This window comes from Vulpes lagopus, chromosome 6 (genome assembly GCF_018345385.1).
Source record: "Vulpes lagopus strain Blue_001 chromosome 6, ASM1834538v1, whole genome shotgun sequence".
NCBI classification, from domain to species: domain Eukaryota; kingdom Metazoa; phylum Chordata; class Mammalia; order Carnivora; family Canidae; genus Vulpes; species Vulpes lagopus.
The window spans coordinates 114,637,902-114,648,575 of NC_054829.1; the positions used below are offsets into that span (position 1 = coordinate 114,637,902).

Here is a 10,674-nt window from a genome sequence, read left to right on the forward strand (position 1 = left end):
AAAATAGTCTGTTTAAAATAATTAAGAAATTTTCTTTACCAGTGGAGTATAATTTGAAATTTTATAACCTAAAGTTATAATGGTATTCTCCTATGTTTTCTTCCATAAGATCTAAATCCTTAGTCTATCTAGAAAGAGTTTTTGTGTGAATTGCTTTGTAGGGATCAAATCTCCCTATATAGAACTGATTGTGGAACTACCAATATACTGAATGGTCAGTTTTTTCCCCAGTGATATGTAATGCCAGTGCTGTCATATACCTAATTTCTCCTTTGCTCCTTTTGGAGAGAACCACTGATGAGACATTAACTCAAACTGATGATAGTGGCATCTTTGTCATGTAATGATATCAAAAGGAAAGCTTTCAATATTTCACCATGCACCTTTACTGCGGTTTATTTTTACACAACTCACACATTTAGAAGTTCTTTTCAGTTGAGTGGCTGACTCCTGGTTTCAGCTCAGGTCATGATCTCTGGGTTCTGGGATCAAGCCCTGAGTCAGACTCCACACTCAGTGGGGAGTCTGCTTGAGGATTCTCTTTCCTTCTGCCCCTCACTCCATTGCTCTCTCTCTCTCTCTCTCTCTCTCTCAAATAAATAAATAGATCTCAGAAAAAAAAAAACACCAAAAAAAAAAAAAAACAAAAAAAATGGAGGATTCTACTGCTTACGTGGGAAAGTCTGGCTCTGCAAGGTGGTTGGTTTGATTGATGATAAGAGGAGGATCAGAAAGCACTGATTTAATGTTTCGTTTACATCATTTCTTATTTTTAAGTTAATTCAATTCCATAAGTAACATAAAAAATATAGGAATGTATCTTAAACATTACAGGGAATGTTAATTTATGTTTTACTTTCTACAGTACCAATCAATTCTAATGTCCTTTCTGCAAGTATACCTATGTAAGTTCATGGTTTATCTTTACACAATTTGTGTGTGTGTGTGTTTTGTTTTATTTAGAAATATGTGTGTGTTCACTGAGTAAGGCAGTATGTTGGACAGTTAGGAGAGCAGTCTCAGACTACCTCTGTAACTTCAGGCAAGTCAATAACCTCTCTAGGACTCATCTTTTAATTGGGGATGATACACTGGCCAATGAAACTAATGCTATTCTTTGAAAAGGTTAATATTACTCATAATTGCTCAAACCTGGAAGCAACCAAGATGTTCTTCAGTAGGTAAAAGGATAAATAAATTATGATAAGGATGATAATGGGATATTATTTAAAGCTAAAAAGAAATCTGTCAGGCTGTAAAAAGACATGGAGGAAATTTAAGTGCATATTCCTAAATGAAAGAAGCCAACTGAAAAGGCTACACATATGATTGTAATGATGTGACATTTTGGAAAAGGCAAAACTATGAAGACAGTGAAAAGATCAGTGTGGATAAAAGGGAGTAGGGAGGCAAGTGGGATGAAAAGGCAGAGCACAGAGGACTTTTAAAGGTAGTGCAACTGCTATGTACGGTATTATAATGGTGGGTACATGTCATTATACATGTGTCCAAACCCATAGAATATATGACATTGAGATTGAACCCTAATGTTAACTATGGACTTTGGGTGATTATGATGGTCAGTATAGGTTCATCAGTTATGACAAATGTACCACTCTGGTGAGGGATGTGGACAATGAGGGAGGTCATGCATGTGTAGGAGCAGGAGGTGTATAGGAAGTCTCTGTACCTTTTCAATTTTGCCACGAACCTAAAACTATTCTAAAAAACTAGTCTGTTTAAAATAATTTTAACAAAATAGATAAATTTCTTTTAAGAGAAAGAAAAAGTGGAAAGCCTAAATAATAGGAAAGTTGAAAAGGAATATTTATAGATACAGTCAAGATTTAAACATAATACAATAATGTTGGAAATAATTTTAGACCATTAAATTAGAAAATTTAGCTGAAATGATTAATATAAATATATTAATGATAAATGATAATATAAATATAAATATATTTGATAAAGATATAAATGATAAATGATAAATATAAATGATATAGATAAATGAAAAATATAAATGATAAAGATTGGCTCAAGAAGAAATTAAAAAGGCAAATAGAAAAAGTAGAAAACATTATCTTTAATTTAATGCACATATAGAAAAATGCATAAATTATGAAAGAACAGTTAAATTAGTTTTTATAAAGTGAATATACCCTGAAACCAGTACTTGCTGACTGAAGAGTGTCAGCAGTCATGAAGTGCCCCCTCCCTTATGCTCCTTTTCAATCACCAATCCCCCAAGAGTAACTTGTATCCTGTATTATTATAGCATGAATGAATTTTGCCTGTTCTGAACTTTATATGGATGAATTCATACAATGAGTTCTTATCTTTGGCTGGCTTCTATTGCTCAACATCACATCTGTGGATTCATCTCTATTGTTACCTGTAATTGTAGTTTGTTCATGCTCTTTGTTCTACAATGTTCCATTATATGAATATACTGATTTATTTATTCAACTGTTTATGGATATTTTGATGACTTCTCAGCTTCTTTAAAGTGCTTCTATGAACATACTTACACATATTTGTTTAGAAAAGTACTGTGTAATTTTGTAACATATAATCATAAGTGAAAGATAGGTGTATCTTCAGTTTGGGTAGATAGTGACAATCTTCTAAAATTGTTGTACCCATGTTTACTACCCACAATGAATGAGGAAATTTTTACTCTTTAATTGTCTTTACCAACCCTACAATGTAAGCTTCATGAAAGCTGACACCTTTTATTCCATTCATTCTATTTCACATTGATTTTTTAATTAACTAATAAATTTGGTATTGACATTTAAGCAGTTTATTTCCTTGAAAATCATATTGCAGTGAAATCAATGTACTTAAATCTTCTCTGAACACCATTTTATTTCCCACAATTCTATATCTTTACATGTGCAATTGTTTCTGCCAAAAATTTCCCTGCCTTCCTTGACAGGGAAAGGAAGCTGTCCTTTGTTATGGAAACAAACATAACTCTTTGTTATAGAAAGCTTTTCCCAAGAGATGTTGTTACCAAGCAAGGGCTATTATAGCACAGTCTTGAAGACTGGCTGGTCATCTTTGCTCTCTCAAGGAAAACACTCAGTACACCAGAGTGAACTTTAATTCAGTTCTGCAACTCCTTTGGGAGTTTGTCCATCCATCTGTGCATTTTTACATTCACTTAAATATTTATTGAGCAACTTCTGTGTCCTAGAGCTGTGTTATATGAGAAAAATCAGATCCAGCCTCTGTCCTCATAGGGCTTACATTTGGTAATACACATACACATTTTATAAATAATCACAGATATAAATGTCAAATTACAAATGGGATAAATTCTATAGAGGTATAGTGATTTATAAAAGGATAAAATAGAAACATTTTCCTATTCAAGAAAGTAAAAAAGATTTGCAAAGAAGTTGCAAGTGAACTGAAATTTTAAAAGTTAAGCATGTGGAGAGGAAAGCATTCCAGGCATAGGGAAAAGCAAGTATAAAACCCTATGAAGAGAAACATGACAAGTCCTCACGATGTAAGAAAGCCAGAGTAATTGGCTTGCAGAAAGCTAAGGGACCAGAGAAGTAAATTAATCCTGGAGAGGGAAGTACATATTTGCCTTTTAAAAAATATATCTTTATGTGCAGTTAGAATATATAAAATATTCCTGGAAATACATCTTGTTGGGCAGGACATCTTGATGTGGTGCAGGATCAGATCTGCATTTATAAAAAGACGTTATGGCTGAAAGATTGAGAGTCTTTGGAGGCAAAAAGCAACTATGGAAGCAGGAAGACCTCTTTCTTAAGGGTCTATGGCAGTGGTCTATAAAGAAGAGGGTTCTATTCAGGTAGTGGTGGTGATGAGGACCAGTGAAAACACTCAGCAGAGACTTGTAGGATGATACTGGCAGGATTGTTGATGAGTTTAAGAAGAAGAATGAAGAGATGTCGATGTATCATCTGCATTTCTGACATTGCCAGCTGGTTGTATATTGATGTCATTCACTGGGATGTAAAATGGGCAGAGGAAGATACCAAGGTCTAGTTAGTTAGATCAGGTGAGGATGGGCAGGAGGCTGTTTAAGAAGGAGGGGACAACATGTTCTAGACAGGAACAGGAAAGAATGATGTATTTAGTGACTAGCAAGTAACCAAAGGGATCTAAACAGGAGATTTACATAGTTTCATGTTTGAACTTAAAGAGTGATATTTAGGCACATCCTTCATTGTATTAAGAAGTATAAATTAGTTCAGCAATAGAAGAGTCAGAGAGATAGAACCAAAATTATTACTGCAAAGACTGGGTAACAGTGATTGGCTTAGGAAAAATAACCAAAAATAACCAAAAAATAACCACTTTTTAACACTTATTCTAAGAATTGAATGTGCCTAATTCCAATTGCAGCTTTTCTGGTCTAATAAGGCCGAGCCTGCTCAGCTAACGTACTTTAAGCAGGAAAGACCAGGAGAGTGCATGCTTCATACAATTCTAAATTCTCCCAGTTAGATATGTCATCTTGCCTCCTTAGAAAGGACCCAGTGAAGGTCTGTAGAGAAGAGCAGAAGTTGTCATTTTCAAAACTTTCTCCTTACATAATATGCTCCCAGGAAAGAAGGGATACGCTGTCTTCCTTGCAAATCATAACTGGCAATGATATCAGTTGGCACCTGAACAGTATAGGGCTAGTGCTCAAGTCAGATCAGATTACCCAAGGTCATAAGTGTCAGGCTACAAGAACTAATAGCTGCAGAGTTTTGACTAGAAAAGTGGCAGCTGAGTGCAGCCCCGGTGGCTCAGCGGTTTTGTGCAGCTTTCAGCCCAGGACGTAATCCTGGAGTCCTGGGATCGAGTCCCACATCGGGCTCCCTGCATGGAGCCTGCTTCTCCCTCTGCCTGTGTCTCTGCCTCTCTCTCTCTGTCTCTCATGAATAAATAAATAAACTCTTAAAAAAAAAAAAGAAAAGAAAAGTGGCAGCTGAAAGTCACACTCTAGAAGGCACTGCAGTGACTAGGAAGAGGACTTGAGCCATGTTAACCACAGAGGGTTTTCAGCTTTACTAATGTTAGTATGAGGTGACAAGGGCCAATATTCAATTGGTGAATATTGATGTGACACATTTAGATTTATTTTACTGTCCTTTTACAAAGCTTTCAAGATTTAACCAGGAGTGACCAAATTTTCTCTAATTTATCTGATTTGCTCTGCTAGAGAGACTTGCACTCTAAGACAAATGTAAATAAGCACCTTGTGGAAATGCATCATTTTTAAACAATTTTATTTAACTTTAATTAAATAACTTTAATTTTATTTTATCTATTAAATGACACATAGAGTCATTTGTAAAGGTAAGCACCCTCTCTTTATGCTTCCTTTCTCCTTTTTGAGGGCTAGACTTTTGGCTAGCATCGGCAGATGTTAGAATTTGACCATAAGATTTTTAAAAATTGGCATGTTTTCAAAATTAGTCCATGTTGAAAACTTGAGGCCAAACTTATGTCTTGAGAGAATCTTATCTTTAAAAGTGAAATGGGGGGTTGGTCCTGGGGGATGTGGAGAGCTGGCAGCAGGTCGGCGGAGCTGGGAGTCGGGTTGGCACTGTGGACAGTGAACGAGCTTGTGCAGCAGGCGGTGGTGTGGCGGCCACGGGATCTTCCAGCCGTCCAGCCTGGGCTAGTAGCAAAAAAAAACCTGTGGAAATGGTGATTGAAGCCTACTGTCATGGCCAGCACACTTTTGGGGAGAACTATGTTCAAGAACTGCTAGAAAAAGCATCAAATCCTAAAATTCTGTCTTCGTGTCCTGAGATCAAATGGCACTTCATTGGCCGCCTACAGAAACAAAATGTCAACAAATTGATGGCCATCCCCAATCTCTTCATGCTGGAAACAGTGGATTCTGTGAAGTTGGCAGACAAAGTGAACAGTTCGTGGCAGGAAAAAAGGTCCTCCTGAAAGGTTAAAGGTTATGGTCCAGGTGAACACCAGTGGAGAGCAGAATAAACATGGCCTTCTGCCTTCAGAGACAGTATCCATGGTGGAACATATAAATGCCAAGTGCCCCAGCCTGGAATTTGTGGGGCTGATGACCATAGGAAGCTTTGGACATGATCTCAGTCAAGGACCAAATTCGGATTTCCAGGTGTTACTCTCCCTGGAGAGGAGCTGTGTAAAAATCTGAGTGTCCCTCCTGGGCAGGTGGAGCTGAGCATGGGCATGTCCATGGACTTCCAGCATGCAATTGAAGTAGGATCTACGAATGTCCAAGTAGGAAGCACCATTTCTGGAGAGTGAGATTACTCCAAGAAACCTTCTTTAGACAAGTCCACTGCAGACCTGAAGACCCCAGTGGAAGTGGCGCAGGCACACTGAGCTCAGCACAAACAGCTGTGGCTCCCATCCTGTGGGCCCGTCCAGGAAGACTAACTATGCACTCACCTGGAATTCCATTTTGAGGTCCCCTGTGTTATAGCACAGCAACACTCTCCTTGTAACCTGGAGAGAGCGTTCTGATGACTATATGTATTGACGGGAACCATCTGTACTTAGGATCTGACGTAACAAGCTCACTGCAGATAGTAGTTTTGGATCGGATTTGAGAAATCCTGACATTTCCACAGAACAGATACCAAATCAGTAGCCAGGCATCGAGTTCAGTTTTGAATCCTGCCCAGGAACACCAACCAACCCATGAATGCCTTTCCCGGATTAAAATGTGGCCACTGATGCCTGTAATCACCAAAGTGAAAGGGATTTGTATTTGTCATCCCCCTTAATAGAAACATTTCTCCTACAAACTCCTCCTGAGTAATTGTCTTTGTTGCTGTGGAGCAAAGTGATTGCTGGCCCCAGTTCCACCCTCCACCACCCCTCCCCGCCAGTAAATATTGTCTCTACTCTGGAATGACAGTACCGGTACCCCTCCAAACCCAAATCATTGCTAATAAGAGTTTATAGCATGGGCCACCTTGTGGCGTTGATCCTGAAAATCATAGGGGTAACATAAATGGGCTTGGGCCTTTCTCACATCCTCCTGAAGAAACAGGGCTCTGAGCTTTTTCTCAGTGACAGGAAGTCAAGGCTGTGATTTCTTCACCATAATCCTTTAAATGGTGTTTTCCCATCAAAGACCAGTGAATCTCCTAGCTCCCCAGAAGTTGCTTCAAGGCCAGTTCAGGTTCACAGTTTCGACAAGGCCTGGCTTTGAGGTTCCCATCCCTGTGACCATTACCCAGGCACATCTATAACCTCACCTCCCCTGCTACATTGATAGGCCAAAATTGTGTAACTTTTTGATTGTTCATAAAGTAGCAAGATCTTCAAAAACCAGAAAGCACAATCCTCAGACTCATAACAGATGACTTCTGTCTGCGTTGTTTAGTTCCTAAATGTCTTTTTCCTTATTATTTAAGCCCCAGTCTTTAATTTCATGAAACAACTTTCAGAACCTGCTGCTGCTGCTGCTGAATGTAATTTTGTAAAACTTAAAACCATTATGATTACTGTTTCAGTCAGAACTCTAACATGATATTCCAGAGTATATTAAATAAAAATGTGAATTTGAATTATAAAAAAAAAAAGTGAAATGGAGTTGTCAGAAAGAAAAATACACTAAACTACTAATTAATGTGTTTTTAAAGGAAATAAATAAAATCTTTACTATAAAAGTAAGAGAAAATCAGCCTTAAATTACATGGGGAAAGTTAAGCAGGTTCGTGTATATATTAGAAAAGTCTGAAATGCCAAAAGCTTTCAAGCCAATAGAATATTCTTGATCATTTCTTTTAACAACTAGCACTTCTCTAGTGACAAAAGATTTATTTTTCACTTCTGGCAATTTAGTAATTATTAACTCTTCCATAATTAATGAGTAGAAGCTGAGTCACATGTGAGAATCTAATTTTTATTATAATGAGGCTTTTCATGTTTTCAAAAATAATTGTCTAATTTTTTCTCCAAGGATTAACAATTAATAGGTAATTTCAACATTGCTGTGTTCATATCTCCTGAGATTATTAAATGTGAATAACTTCTTATAAACAGAATTCTCTGGGGTGGAATTTCTCATCCTTTGCAGCTCCTTGGAATGACATGTCCCAAGAGAACTGTGAATTTGGAAATGGCAAGAATTAAGCCCAGACTTGTTCAGCCGAGAAGTGTCTGGGTGTCTACCGATGAAGGTGACTTCACTACCCCCCTTGACCTTCTGTTGAAGGGCCAGTCTGAGTCTGGTGATTTCATCCTGAAAGAGCCTTACCATTTTAGAGATAGAATTGGAAATGAGAAAAAAAAGACAATTTTGTCTTATATTTTTCACACTTAATAAGAAAACAAAGCAAAATGTAAGTGGGTGACATTCAAAACACCTTCTCTATCTTTACTAGATAACCCGAAATATCTGAATTTCTTTTATGTTCAATCATAGTATGATCTTTAATGCTGAACACTTGAATTCTAAAGCAGGTTCTAGCTAGTAACTCCAGAGTTGTACTTTACTGAAACTTTAAAAAAAATCATCAGTGGTAAAGCTTCCATTGTGATCACTTGTTAACAGGTAGGCTTGATGGGTCAATGGATTGGTGTGACCTCTGCCAGAGTGGGGATCACAGCCGGTTCATTGTTGATCCTGTTTTCTCTCTGGATGTTTGCAAGGCTTCAAGCTATGTTTCAGTGTAACAGAAGAGCATATAAGTTGAAGAACAACTTGTTTTTTAGTTTCTAGGAGTTATACTTCATTTTTGAAACAGGATACAACAATTTGAAGGGCATTATTACTTTGCCAATTTAATCTGCATTTGGCTAGAACACACTTCAAGTTCTTGGGAGAGGGGCCAATTGTTATGCAAATTTAGACTGCTGCCTTATTATAGTTGAGGCGAAGATGTGCAAAAGGAGATAGCAGCTGTTTAGATGAAATAAGAATTTAACTGGATTTGAACCCTGTTGAAGGCCAGACAAATTTAGTCAAAAGACTAAATGAACACTTTATAATGTTAGAAATTAAGAATACACTGTTATCTTCTTACAGGATATAATGTTCTAACAAAACTCCCATTACAATTCCAGATTGGGCTGGTTGATAATAATTCAAAATAAGTAAACGAGATTCCTTATTTAAGTTATAAAGTATAGGAGAAGTAATCCAAAATGGTTTATTAAGTACAACAACAAAGGCAAAGATGATTATTATAAAGACAATTACCATGAATCCTATTAGATTATTTCTATTTCTATATTTCTTTCATTTGAGATTTTCAAAGATGTTTACATCCAAAGAAAGAGCCAAGACAGTTTTCCTAAACTTTCTTTGGAGAGTTAACAATAGCTTGTGTGTTAGCATTCATTTTTATAGCAAAGATGAGAGCAAAAAATAAATTATAAAAAGTGGATATTCAAAATGGCTCTGAAACAGGGAAAACTAAGCCTGTCTAGCTCTATATTGCTTCTATTTTCCTTGCCACTGTGACCTATAGCTTAGAAACTTCTGCTTAGCCCTGCAAGAATCCCAGCTAAGATTTGCAAAAACTGCTCTTTACCCCAAACCTACCTCATTGGAGGAGAAAGGAAGTATGTACAGAAATGACTATCCTAGGTTTAAGATCAACAGGAATGACAGGACTAGGTTCTTGTATGTGAAGACGAACTTAAAAGAAGCTTGAATTTATTTTTATTTTTTTTAAAGATTTTATTTATTTATTCATGATAGTCACACACACAGAGAGAGAGAGAGAGGCAGAGACACAGGCAGAGGGAGAAGCAGGCTCCATGCACCGGGAGCCCGACGTGGGATTCAATCCTGGATCTCCAGGATCGCACCCTGGGCCAAAGGCAGGTGCTAAACCACTGAGCCACCCAGGGATCCCAGAAGCTTGAATTTCAAGTTGAGGGGAGATAGTTCTTTAGGAAGGTAGTTTGCTGGCGTTTTGAATAAAGTCCTTTTCTTTACCCCAACATTTTGCCCCTTGGCTGCTTGCCCATATTGGCTGTTCCTGCAGTGAGAAGCAGAACAAGCGTGGACTCCATTACAGCTCCGCTGAGAAAAATGGAAAAGTTTCTAAAAGTTTTGCCTGGGGTCACTCATATCTTACCTAAATTCAGAAAAATGGGAAATTTTAGAATTAGAGGTTTCAATCCACTTTAACATCTATTGGCAGCTATGTCAATTACTAGCTTGAGATAGTATGTAGCTTCAACAATAGTTTGAACTACAGTTCTTTCTATATCTTCTTATCTTTATGAAGTTTGGTTTTTGGTCATGTGATAAAAGCAAGTTTTGTGTGAAAATCAAAGTGGAGCAGAAAATGACAGTGGTTAGGCCCGATCTAATTTCAGGGTTTGAAAAGGTGTGCAGTGTCTCTGACAGGCACATACATCTCATTAGAGTAATTGTGGTTATTTAAGAATGAAACAAAACTGTTGTTTTTTCTTTCACAATTTTTTTCTCTTTTTCTTTCTCTTGTCTTCCTTTGCCTTTCTTCGGAGACAATGCTATGACTAAAGGTCGAGTGACTGGCAAAGCCCAAGAAGTTGCAAGGACAACGAAGTAACAATGGGGCCAAAAACACGTGGAGCTTCAGAAGTGGTGGATGGGTGGTTAGGAAATGTGTTGTATACAGGAGGAATGGGCAAGTAAGCAAACATTAAGGATATTAGGAGCCAAATTTCTCACTGTTGGAGGAAGGACTTCAA

The 10,674-nt window shown here is 37.4% G+C and overlaps 1 pseudogene; it reads left to right on the plus strand.

Annotated features, from left to right (window-relative positions):
• Positions 1-5,536: 5,536 nt before the first annotated feature.
• Positions 5,537-6,357, plus strand: LOC121493694 (annotated as a pseudogene).
• The last annotated feature ends 4,317 nt before the right edge of the window (positions 6,358-10,674 follow it).